This window comes from Myotis daubentonii, chromosome 14, assembly GCF_963259705.1.
Source record: "Myotis daubentonii chromosome 14, mMyoDau2.1, whole genome shotgun sequence".
In the NCBI taxonomy this organism is placed as follows: domain Eukaryota; kingdom Metazoa; phylum Chordata; class Mammalia; order Chiroptera; family Vespertilionidae; genus Myotis; species Myotis daubentonii.
The window spans coordinates 15,072,130-15,085,651 of record NC_081853.1 but is presented as its reverse complement, the minus strand read 5'-3'; the positions used below and the strand labels follow the sequence as shown (position 1 = coordinate 15,085,651).

At 40.8% G+C, this 13,522-nt stretch overlaps 1 protein-coding gene across 1 annotated transcript in view; it reads right to left on the bottom strand.

Annotated features, from left to right (window-relative positions):
• Nucleotides 1-13,522, bottom strand: part of DNAH12 (dynein axonemal heavy chain 12) — a 283,964-nt gene that overhangs the window by 110,635 nt on the left and 159,807 nt on the right. The gene's annotated exons all lie outside the window — the stretch shown is intronic.

The window sequence follows — 13,522 nt, the reverse complement described above, 5'->3', positions numbered from 1 at the left end:
TAACATTTTTAAGTCATAAAGCAACTTAATAAACATCCATGAATGCACTACCCAATTTAAGAAATAAATTTTTCTTTAATTTTCCTTTCCAATGATAATCTGAAGAATGTAATGAAACAGTTATCACAAATTTAACATACCTAGAATTTCAGATATTTTTGCATCTATGTTCTCTTCGCACTCCAATCTTTCCAAAATGCCTTCAAGATATCCTTTGACATATATCAAGTATTTATTTGAGAAGCACTCTGATGTAACTCGTTATAATTTACTAAAGTTTGAATTCATGTTTTCATATTTTAAAATAAAAGGGCAACAATCTAACTAGAAACAAAACATCATGTGAACTCACTATGTTTGTTTATCTAAATTTATTCTCTTTGGTATTTTGATCCAGGCCAATATTCAGCAAGGACATATCAAAATGGCTGAATTGGTTGTTACAATATTGAAATTCTTCTAAACCAGTGGCTAAATAATTGCTGTCCTAACATCCTGAGTATCTCCCTAATCCATGACGCGCCCCCCATCCCACCCCACCCATACTCCTCCACCATTATCTTCCTCTGTGTTGCCCGGCCCTTCCCTAAAGATATCAAGGCCTACTACCTTCAAGCAACAAAGGGGTTAACATCTGGCAAAGTAGAAGATCTCTTAGACCCGGCTTCAGTGCTATGGCTGACATCCAAGAATCTTTAACTATTTTCTAGCAGATTGTGTCTGGAGGGTAATAATTTTGCAAGGTTGACTAAATGTTTCTTTAATAATTAATATTCTTAATTTTTTAGGTTTTCGTTTTATGTTTTTCAATGTTATATTTGCACACATTTTATTTTATTTTTTAATAAATTTTATTGATTTTTTTACAGAGAGGAAGGGTGAGGGATAGAGAGTTAGAAACATCGATCAGCTGCCTCCTGCACACCTCCTACTGGGGATGTGCCCGCAACCAAGGTACATGCCCAGGGGATCGAACTTGGGACCTTTTCATCTGCAGGCCGATGCTCTATCCACTGAGCCAAACCAGTTAGGGCTGCACATATTTTAGAGCAAAAAAAATTTACAAGGTAAGAAAAACAACAGTTGTGCTCAGCTCTTCTCACTACTACATCAAAATTAAAACTAAATTATAGAACAACCACCCGAGAGAATCATCTGAAGACTAGCTGAACAGAACTCCTATAACTAGATATAAAGAAGCCACACAGAGACACAATATGGGCTGCTTCCACACCCACGTGTTGGTGGTTAAGAATCAGGAGGGATGGCCAGTGTGGCTTAGTGGTTGAGTGTTGACATCGAACCAAAAGCCTGGGTTGCGGGTTCGATCCCCCCCAATAGGGGGCATGGACGAGGGAGCCAATTGATGTTTCTATCTCTCTCACCTCCCTTCCTCTCTCTCAAATCAATTAAAAAAACAAACAAACAAGACTCAGGATATATATAGAGAGGAAGGGAGAGAGAAATAGAAACATCAATGATGAGAGAGAATCATTGACTGGCTGTCTACTGCATCCCCCCCCCCCACCCTCCCACTGGAGATTGAGCCTGCAACCTGGACATGTGTGCCCTGAGTGGGAATCGAACCATGACCTCCTGGTTCATAGGTTGACACTCAACCACTGAGCCACGCTGGCCAGGCAGGAGGGATATCTTAACTGCAGAAATCTTTGCTGAGGAGAAAGGGGCCCTGCTGGACCACCAGCATCAGGAAGAGGAGTCTTCACAACATCTGGCAGTGAAAATCAGCAGGGATTCTATCCAGGTGAGACATAGGGCTGCTGGAGACCCAGATGTTCTCTTACAGGGCCCAAACACAAACTCACACATTCGCAAACACTTGACAACAGGTCAAAAAATGAAAAGGACACACAGGGAGAAACTGAATTGTCTGGCTTCAAAGCAAGAAAATGAATTATCTGGTTTCAGAGTTCTGGCCTAGACAGAAGTACTGGCAAGTGCCATTGTTTCTTTGTTGAGTCCTCTCCCCACCCATCCTGCAGGTATAGGAGAGCTTCAAATCTGAGTCTCCATCAAATTGACGAACATCATTTGCCTTACCCTGGATATTCCCTGAAAACCTGCCCCACCCAACTCACTCACAGGCCCAAACTTCTTTCAGCAGCTGTTTCTCACAAGCAGCCAGCATTGGCTGGCACTGTGGACTTTCCTAAAAATCTCTCAAAGGTCCACAAACCCCAAATAAGTAGTGGTTGGCCTCAACTTGCCCGTATCACTTGCTAAGTAGCCCCAAGGCCAGCACTAATGGCAGCTGGCCTCAGTTTGCAGCCAAGCCTCTCCTAGGTGTCTCCAAGCCCAGCACAGATGGCAACCAACTGCAGATCACTTTGTAGCTCCTACCAGGTAGCCCCAGACTGGACACAGGCAGCAGCTGACCTTGGCCTGCACCAAAGCCTCTCCCAAGAGACCCCAAAACCAACCAGCTTTAGACCATATGATAGCACTACTCAATTAACTCCACAAACAACATACCCAAAGAGTAGACTTGGCAGGCACCAGAGCCTTGCTAAAATGAATCCCTCCCTGTGGGGTTAACCACTACACCACAGCTCATCTACTGTCTTCCTTGCAGCCAGTCAGCTTGAGGGGCAATCCCTCCCACTGACATTGTAATAGCAGTTAGGACTCAACGCATAATCCACACAAGGCATATCCCTGGAGTACCTGGATCAGGTGTCTAAAAAGACTGCATCCCTGGGCCCCATAGAACGCCTACTACATAAGGTCACTCTGCCAAGACCAGGAGAATTAGAAGATCTACACAAACAAACACAAAGAGTCAACCAAACTGAGGAGACAAAAAAATGTCCCATATGAAAGAACAAAACAAAACTTGAAAAAACAGACTAAATGAAATGGAGACAAGCAATCTACCAGATACAGAGTTCAAAACACTACTTATAAGAATGCTCAATGAACTTAAGGGAAGAGTAGATGAACTCCGTGAGAACTTCAACAAGGGGAAACATAAAAATGAAATTAGAAAACAAAAATAAATAAGCAGTCAGAAATAAGTAATACAATAATTGAAGTGAAGAATATATTAAAGGGAATCAACAGTAGATTAGATGAAGCAGAGGACCAAATTAGTGATCTGTAAGACTAGATATCAAAAACAACCAATCAGAACAGCAAAAAGGAAAAAGAATTTTTAAAATAAGGATAATTTAAGGGACCTCTGGGATATTACTTGTACCAACATTCATATCATAGGGGTATCAGGAGAAGAGAGAGAGCAAGGGATTGAAAACCTATTTGAAGAAATAATGACAAAAAACTTCCCTTGTATGAATGAAATAGACATACAAGTCTAGGAAGCATAGAGAGTCCCAACCATGACCCAAAAGGCCCACACCAAGAAACATCACAATTAAACTGCCAAAGGTTAAAGACAAAAAGAATTTTAAAAGCAGCAAAAGAAAACCAGTTAGTTACCTATAAGGGAGCTTCCATAAGACTGTCAGCTGAGTTCTCAACAGAAACCTTGCTGACCAGAAGGGATTGATACAAAAAATTCAAAGTGATGAAAAGTAAGGACCTACAACCAAGATTACTCTACCCAGCAAGGCTATCATTTAGAATTAAATGAGAGATTGAGAGATAAAGAGCTTCACAGACAAGAAAAAGCTAAGTAGGTTCATCACCACCAAACTAGTATTACAAGAAATGTTAAAGGAACTCCTTTAAGAAGAAGATGAAAAAAATATGAATAATAAAATGACAATAACTGCATAACTATCAATAATCACTTTAAATATAAATGGAATGAATACTTCATTCAAAAGACACAAGGTAGCTGAATTTATAAGAAAATAAGACTCATACATATATTGCCAACAAGAGACTCACACAAAGACTAAAATTTTTTAAAAGCTGGAGTAGCAATACCCATATCAGACAAAATAGACTTTAAAACAGAGGCTGTAATAAGAGACAAAGAACATTTCATGACAAAAGGACCAATCCAACAAGAGTATATAACTGTTGCAAACATTTATGCACTCAGGAGCACCTAAATATATGAAGCAAATATTGATGGACACAAAGGGAGAGCTCAACAGTAAAACAATCATACTAGGGGAATTTAACACCCCACTGACATCAAAAGATAGTTCTTGCAGACAGAAAATAAACAAGGAAACAGTGGCCTTAAATGAGAGATTAGACCTGATGAATTTAATTGATATTTTTAGAGCATTTCACCCCAAAGTAACAGAATACACATTCTTTTCAAGTGCACATGGAATATTTTCTAGGATAGACCACATGTTAGACTACAAAAGAATTACCAGTAATTTAAGAAAACTGAACTACATCAAGCATCTATTTCAACCACAATGGTATAAAACTAGAAATCAATTATAAGAAGAAAAACACAAACACATGGAGGCTAAATAACATACTACTGAACAATGAATGGGTTAACAATGAGATCAAGTAAGAAATCAAAGATAGCTTGAGACAAATGAAAATCAAAACACATGACCCAAAAGCAAAAGTAGTCCTACAAGAGAAATTCATAGCAATATAGGGCTACCTCAACACAGAAAAATCTCAAATAAACAATCTAACCTTATACCTAAAGGAACTAAAAAAAGAACAACAAATGAAGCCCAAAATGAGTAGAAGGAAGTAAATAATAAAGATCAAAGTGGAAATAAACAAAATAGAGTCTAAACATAAACAACATAAAAGATCTATGAATCAAGAGCTGGTCCTTTGGAAAATAAACAGAATTAATAAACCTTTAACCAGACTTATCAAGAAAAAAAGAGAGAGGAGCCAAATAATACAATCAGACATGAGTGAGGACAAGTGACAACTGTTTGAAAACTATAAACAAAAGATTATAAGAAAATACTTTGGACAATTATATGCCAAAAATTTGAAGAAACTGATAAATTACTAGAAATTACAATCCTTCAAGACTGAGCCAAGAAAAACCAGAAAACCTGAACAGAACAAGAGCTACTAACAAAATAGAATAAATAATTTTTAAAACTCTGAACAAACATAAGTCCTGAACTAGATGGCTTTACAATTGCTTTTACTAAACATTCAAACAAAAAATAACACTTATTCTTCTCAAAATATCTCAAAAAATTGAAAAGGAGGGGAGGCTCACAAGCGCATTTTACAAAGTCAGCATTATCCTGATTCCAAATCCAGACAAAGACATATTATTTTTTTAAAATTATAGACCATCGAGAAACCAAGATGACAGCATAGGTAAACACCGGAAATTGCTGACTCCCACACAAATTCAAAAATACAACTAAAAGACAAAACGGACATCATCCAGAACCACAGGAAGGCTGGCTGAGTGGAAATTCTACAACTAGAAGGAAAGAGAAAAGCACACTGAGACTCAGAGGAGGTGCGGAAGTGCAGAGGTACGGAGGCGCACGTGGCAAGGGCTGGCAACTGAGGACGCGGCTGTCTTTTTGAATCGGAGGGGGGGTCACAAGCCCCCAACTGCTCTGAGCTCCAGTTCCGGGTGAGTTCCTGGGGACCTAGACTCATACAGGGAGAAACTGGACTGTCTGGCAGCAGACAGAACTCGGAACTCGAGGGCAGCTTTCTCTCAAAGGTGCTTGCAGCGATTACCGGGACACTGAGACGCGGGGCCCGTTAGGGCAGGGCTGAGGATCAGCCATAGCTGCTTGCTCCGCCCTGTTGATTCCCTGAGACCCCGCCCCACCCAAGCTGTGCAGAGGCTTTTGCATATGAATGCCCTGGCCCTTTGCAATCTGAACTGCAGCTGGGCCAGACAGACCCAGAACTTCCAAGAGAAGGCCCAAGGCCCCAGAGCAGCTTGCATTGCTTCATAGCTGGGCCTCATTTGGGCACCTCCAAACCCCAAACAAGGAAGGGGAATCTGCAGATCTCCTCATAGCTCCTGCTGGGTAGCCTCAGGCAGAGGCTAAATTAGCACCTCCTTAGATCCAAGAGCCACTGTACCCAGTGGTCAGAGTGGGACCATCCAGAATACAACTCCTCAGATCCATAAGGGACACACTCAGGGGGCAGACTCAGTGAGCACCAAAGCCCCAATGAAGCAAGTCTTTCCCCAGAAGGGTGTCTCCAGCACAGAAGTTTTCCCACTGCAGACACAGCTGACTCTCACAGCCAATTGGCCTGGAGGTCAATTCCTCCCAGTGATACCTACAACAATCAAGGCTTAACTACAACAAGACTGTGCACAAAGCCCACAGAGGGGTGCATCAAGAGTGTCCACCTCAGGTAATTGGGGAGGCTGAGCCACTGGGCCCTGTAGGACACCTAGTACAGAAAGCCACTCTCCCAACACAGGGAAGCATAAAAAATGAGAAGACAAAGAAACAGGTCACAAATGACAGAAATGGAGAAAAGCAAACAACTGGATATAGAGTTCAAAACCACACTTTTAAGGTTTTTCAAGAACTTTCTTGAAACCGCCAATAAATTTAGTAAGACACTCAAAAAGACTGGTGAGACCGCCGATAAATGTAGTGAGACCCTCAAGAAATCTAGTGAGACCCTCGAGGTTGTGAAAAAGGACCAACTAGAAATTAAACATACACTGACTGAAATAAAGGATATTATGCAGAGTTCCAACAGCAGACCAAAGGATCGCAAGAATCAAGTCAAATATTTGAAATACGAAGAAGCAAAAAACACCCAACCTGAAAAGCAAAATGAAAAAAGAATCCAAAAATACGAAGATAATGTAAGGAGCCTCTGGGACAGCTTCAAGCGTACCAACATCCGAATTATGGGGGTGCCAGAAGAAGAGAGAGAGCAAGATATTGAAAACCTATTTGAAGAAATAATGACAGAAAACTTCCCCTACCTGGTCAAAGAAAGGGACTTACAAGTCCAGGAAGCGCAGAGAACCCCAAACAAAAGGAATCCAAAGAGGACCACACCAAGACACATCATAATTAAAATGCCAAGAGCAAAAGACAAAGAGAGAATCCTAAAAGCAGCAAGAGAAAGACAGTCAGTTACCTACAAGGGAGTACCCATACGACTGTCAGCTGATTTCTCAACAGAAACCATGCAGGCCAGAAGAGAGTGGCAAGAAATATTCAAAGTGATGAATGCCAAGAACCTACAACCAAGATTACTTTACCCAGCAAAGCTATCATTCAGAATTGAAGGTCAGATAAAGAGCTTCACAGATAAAGAAAAGCTGAAGGAGTTCATCACCACCAAACCAGTATTATATGAAATGCTGAAAGGTATCCTTTGAGAAGAGGAAGAAGAAGAAAAAGATAAAGATACAAATTGGGAACAACAAATACACATCTATCAACAAGTGAATCTAAAAATCAAGTGAATAAATAATCTGATGAACAGAATAAACTGGTGAATATAATAGAATCAGGGGCATAGAAAGGGAGTGGACTATTCTTGGGACGGGGGAAGGGGTATGCGGGATGTGGGAAGAGACTGGACAAAAATCGTATACCTAGGGATGAGGACAGTGGGGGGGGGGGTGTTTGGGCGGAGGGGGAGTGGGAACCGGATGGAGGGGAGCTATGGGGGGAAAAAGAGGAACAACTGTAATAATCTGAACAATAAAGATTTAATTAAAAAAATAAAGAAAAGAAAAAATAAAATAAAATTATAGACCATTACCTAATGAACATAGATGCATAAATACTCAACAAAATATTAGCAAACCAAATTCAGAAATAAGTTTAAAAGATTATATGCCATGATCAAGTGGGATTTATTCTTAATTTTTAAGGTTGACTCAATATCCACATATTAATAAACGTGATACACTACGTAAACAAGATGAAGAACAATGCATAACCCACAGACACTGACAATAATGCAGTGAAGGTCTTGGAGGGTAGGGCAGGATTGGGGTGGAAGAAGAGTTAATGGGGGGGAAAGACAGGACATCTATAATACTTTCTACAATAAAGATACATTTTAAAATAATGAAGGACAAAATGCATATGATCACACTAACAGATGCAGAAAAAGCACCTGACCAAATTCAACATCCATTTATGACCAAAACCATCAGCAAGTTGGGAATAGAGGCAACACATCTCAACATAATAAAACATGATAAGCCCACAACTAACATCATATTCAATGGTGAAAACCTAAAAGCATTTTTGTTAAGATCAGGAACAAGACAAGAATATTCATTTTCACTACTTTCATTCAACACAGTATTGCAAGTCCTAGCCACAACAATTGGACAAAAATAGAATAAATAATTTTCAAGTACACATGGAACATTTTCTAGGGATAGGTCACATGTTAGACTACAAAAGAAGTATCAGTAATTTAAGAAGAATGAAATATATCAAGCATCTATTTCAACCACAATGGTATGAAACTAGAAATCAACTATAAGAAGTAAAACACACAAACACAATATCCAAATTTGAAAGGAAGAAATAAAAGGCATTTACTTTAGAAAGGAAGAAGTAAAACTGCCATTTTTTGGTAGATGACATGACATAGAGAGAGAGAACCCTAAATAGTCCACCAAAACACTATAGAACTGGTAGACGAATTCAGCAAAGTAGCAGGATACAAAATTGATATCCAGAAATCTGTTGCATTTCTATATACTAATAACAAACTATCATAAAGAGAAATCTATACTAATAATAGCCCAGGACCTTCACGACCAGAGAAACAACCTGTCACCAGGAAGTGCATGGAGCACCTCTGGGTTCTGTCCCCGTGGCCCACAGGCTCCTATCACAGCAAGGCTGGCAGCCTGGTGGGTGGGGCGGGGCAGGTACAGAGAGCAGGCCCATAGACAGACAGCAGGGCCTGCCAGCCACAGGGCGCTGGCAGTCCTGCCTCTGCGCATGAACTACAGAGGAAATACCTTTTCTGACTGCTCATTGGCTAAGCTCCTGGTACGCCACTCGCAGTGTTCTTGGTAACTTGGGTAATAAGAATCCAAGAAGGTGATCTAGGGTTTTTCCATCTCACTCCTGGAGGAAAAAATGAAGGTCCGCTGCTGGAGGGGTTAAGAAATGTCATATCCTGCCCTAGCCAGTTTGGCTCAGTGGATAGAGCCTTGGCCTGCTGATCGCAGGGTCTGGGTTCGATTCTGGTCAAGGGCATGTACCTAGGTTGCAGGCTCCTCCCTGGCTGGGGCCCAGGTCAGGGCTCATGCATGAGGCAACCAATCGAAGTGTCCCTCTCACATTGATGTTTCTCTCTGTCTTTCCCTCTCTCTTTCATGCTCTCTAAAAATCAATGGGAAAATATCCTCAGGTGAGGAAAATAAAAGACAAAAGAAAAGAAAAGAAAAGAAAAGAAAAGAAAAGAAAAGAAAAGAAAAGAAAAGAAAAGAAAAGAAAAAAGGAAAGGGAAGGAAAGGGAAGGGAAGGAAAGGGAAGGGAAGGAAAGGGAAGAAAAGAAAGGTCATATCCTATAAAAGAGACATCTTGAAAATGCCTAAAGAAAGTTGTCATTTTTTTGTGGTGAAGGGACAAGTCCGTGTTGATGAAAACACCTTGGTGGCTGCAGCAGCTGGCAGTGGCAGCAGCAGTGGGGTGATGATGGCAGCAGCAGCGGGGTGATGGTGGCAGCCCCTTCCCTTGATCAGCCTGGTCACCTCCTGCAGAGGGAGGCCAGACTGAAGCTTAGGCCTGTTTGGGCCTAAGCCATCAGTAGGAGATCCCCTGAGGTCTCCCGGATTGGAGAAGGTGCAGGTTGGGCGGAGGGACCCCCCCATCCCATGCATGAATTTCATGCACTGGGCTTCTAGTTAAAAATAAAGTCCCATTTACAATTACATCAAAAAGAATAAAATACCTAGAAATAAATTTAACCAAGTTTATATATGACCTATACTCTAAAAATTGTAAGACACTGAATAAAGAAATTGAAGAAGATACAAATAATAGAAGCATATACCATGCTCAAGGATAGGGAGAAGCAACATTATTAAAATATCCATATTATACAAAGCTATTTATAGATTCAATGAAATCCCTATCAAAATACCAGTGGCATTTTTCACAGAACTAGAGTAAGTAATCCTAAAATCTACATGGAACCACAAAAGACCCAAAATAGCCAAAACAATCTTGAAAAAAAAGGAACAAAGTTAAAGGTACCATACTACCTGATATCAAACTATACTACAAGGCTATAGTAATCAAAACAGCATAATATTGGCATAAAAATAGACACATAGTTCAATGGGATAAAATAGAGACCCAGAAATAAACCCAGGCCTATATGGTCAATTGATCTATGACAAAGGAGGCAAAAATATACAATGGAATAAAGACAGTCTTTTCAATAAATAGTGTTGTGAAAACTGGACAGATACATGCAAAAAAAAAATAACTAGACCACTTTCTTACACTATAAACAAGTTAAATTCAAAATGTATTAGAGACTTAAATGTAAGACCTAAAACCATAAAACCGATAGATGAAAACATAGGCAGTAAACTATGACATAGCTCTTAATAAATTTTTTGTTTATTTTTGATATGTCTCTTCAGGTAAGGCAAACAAAAGAAAAAATAATCAAATGGAGCTATAGCAAACTAAAAAGTGATTGCACAGCAATGAAAACCATAAAAAACACACAAATAGACAACCTACTAAATGAGAGAAGATATTTGCCAATGATACATCCAATAAGAGGTTAATATCCAAAATATATAAAGAACTCAAGCAACTTAACACCAAAAGGAAAAATAACCTGATTAAAAAATGGGCAGAGGATGGCGGCATAAACACCGGGAAATTGCCGCCTCCCACAACAATTGAAAAATACCGCAAAGGACAGAGCGGACATCATCCAGAACAACAGGAAGGCTGGCTGAGTGTAAATTCTACAACTAGAAGGAAAGAAAAGCACACTGAGAGCCAGAGGAGCTGCGGAGGTGAAGTGCAGAGGTACGGCAGCTCGCACGCGCGGAAAGCGGGTGGCACCTGAGGACGCGGCTGTCTTTTTGAATCGGGAGGGAGTCACAAGCTCCCGACTGCTCTGAACTCCGGTTCCGGGAAGTCTCTGGGGACTCAGGACTCATACGGGGAGAAGCTGGACCGTCGGGCAGCGGGCGAACTTGAGATGGCTTTCCCTCAGAGGTGTTTGCAGCAATTATCGGGTCACTGAGACACGGGACTCCTTAGGGCTGGGCGGAGAATCAGCCATAGCTGCTTCCTCCGCCCTTTGATTCCCTGAGACCGCGCCCCACCCAGGCTGCGGCAGAGGCTTTTGCATGTGAATGTACCTAACTGCAGCCGAGCCAGGCAGACCCGGAACTTCCAAGAGAAGGCCCAAGGCCCCACAGCGGCTTGTATTGCTTCACAGCTGAGCCTCTTCGTGGCTCCTGCTGTGTGGCCTCAGGCAGAGGCTAAATTAGCACCTCCTTAGATCCAGGAGCCACTGCACCCAGTGGTCAGAGGAGGACCATCCAGATTGCAACTCCTCAGATCCATAAGGGACACACTCAGGGAGCAGACTTAGTGAGCACCAAAGCCCCACTGAAGCAAGTCTTGCCCCAGAAGGGTGTCTTCAGCACAGAAGTTCTCCCACTGCAGACACAGCTGATTCTCACAGCCAATTGGCCTGGAGGTCAATTCCTCCCAGTGATCCTACAACAACCAAGGCACCAAGAGTGCACCAAGAGTGTCCACCTCAGGTAACTGGGGAGGCTGAGCCACTGGGCCCTACAGGACACCTGGCGCGCAGGGCCACTCTATCAACACAGGGAAGCAGCCAAAATGCGGAGACAAAGAAACAGGTCACAGATGGCAGAAATGGAGGAAAGCAAATGACTGGATATAGAGTTCAAGGCCACGTTTATAAGGTTTTTCAAGAATTTTATGGAAACCGCCGATAAATTTAATGAATCCCTCAATAAGTATAGTGAGACCATGGAGGACATGAAAAAGGACCAACTAGAAATTAAGCATACACTGACTGAAATAAAGAATAATTTACAGAGATCCAACAGCAGACAAGAGGATCCCAAGAATCAAGTCAAAGATTTGAAATACAAAGAAACAAAAGATACCCAACCGAAAAAGAAAAAAGAAAAGAGATTCCAAAAATATGAAGATAGTGTAAGGAACCTCTGGGACAACTTCAAGCGTACCAACATCAGAATTATAGGGGTACCAGAAGGAGAGAGAGGGCAAGATATTGAAAACCTTTTTGAAGAAATAATGACAGAAAACTTCCCCTACCTGGTGAAAGAAAGGGACTTACAAGTCCAGGAAGCGCAGAGAACCCCAAACAAAAGGAATCCAAAGAGGACCACACCAAGACACATCATCATTAAAATGCCAAGAGCAAAAGATAAAGAGAGAATCTTAAAAGCAGCAAGAGAAAGACAGTCAGTTACCTACAAGGGAGTACCCATACGACTGTCAGCTGATTTCTCAACAGAAACCATGCAGGCCAGAAGAGAGTGGCAAGAAATATTCAAAGTGATGAATGCCAAGAACCTACAACCAAGATTACTTTACCCAGCAAAGCTATCATTCAGAATTGAAGGTCAGATAAAGAGCTTCACGGATAAGAAAAAGCTAAAGGAGTTCATCACCACCAAACCAGCATTATATGAAATGCTGAAAGGTATTCTTTAAGAAGAGGAAGAAGAAAAAGGAACTCTTACCATTTGCCGCAGCATGGATGGAACTGGAGAGCGGATAAATACCACAGGATCTCACTCATTTGTGGAATATAATGAACAACATAAACTGATGAACAAGAGCTGATCCAGAGACGGAGAGGCATTGATTGGACTGTCGGGCCTTGGAGGGAAGGTAGGGGAGGGTAGGGGTAAGGGGGAAAGATCAACCAAAGGACTTATATGCAAGCATATAGGCCTAACCAATGGACATGGACAACCGGGGGGGGGTGAGGGCATGAGCGGGGGGGGGGGGGGTAAGAGGGTAACGTGGGGACAAGGACACATATGTAATATCTTAATCAATAAAACATATATTTAAAAAAATGGGCAGAGAGCCTGAAATGGAAAACAGTATGGAGCCTTCTCAAAAATTAAAAATATAATTAAAAATCCATTATAAAAAGTAAAACACAGAATTTTAAAAAAAAGTGTGTTTTATTTCTTATAATTGATTTCTAGTTTCATACCATTATGGTTGAAATAGATGCTTGATATATTTCAGTCTTCTTAAATTACTGATACTTCTTTTGTAGTCGAACACATGATCTAACCTAGAAAATGTTCCATATGCACTTGAAAATTATTTATTCTATTTTTGTCCAATTGCTGTGGCTAGGACTTGCAAATATCATATGACCCATTTCTGGGTACTTATTCAAAGAAATCTAAAACACACATGCAACTCTATGTTAATTGCAACATTATTCTTAATAGCCAAGATATGGAAGCAACCTAAATATTATCAATAGATGAATGGATAAAGGAGGGTACATATATACAATGAAATATTACTCAGCCATAATAAAGAGGGAAATCTTGCCATTTGCAACAACATCCATGGACCTAGAGGATATTATGCTAAATAAAGTA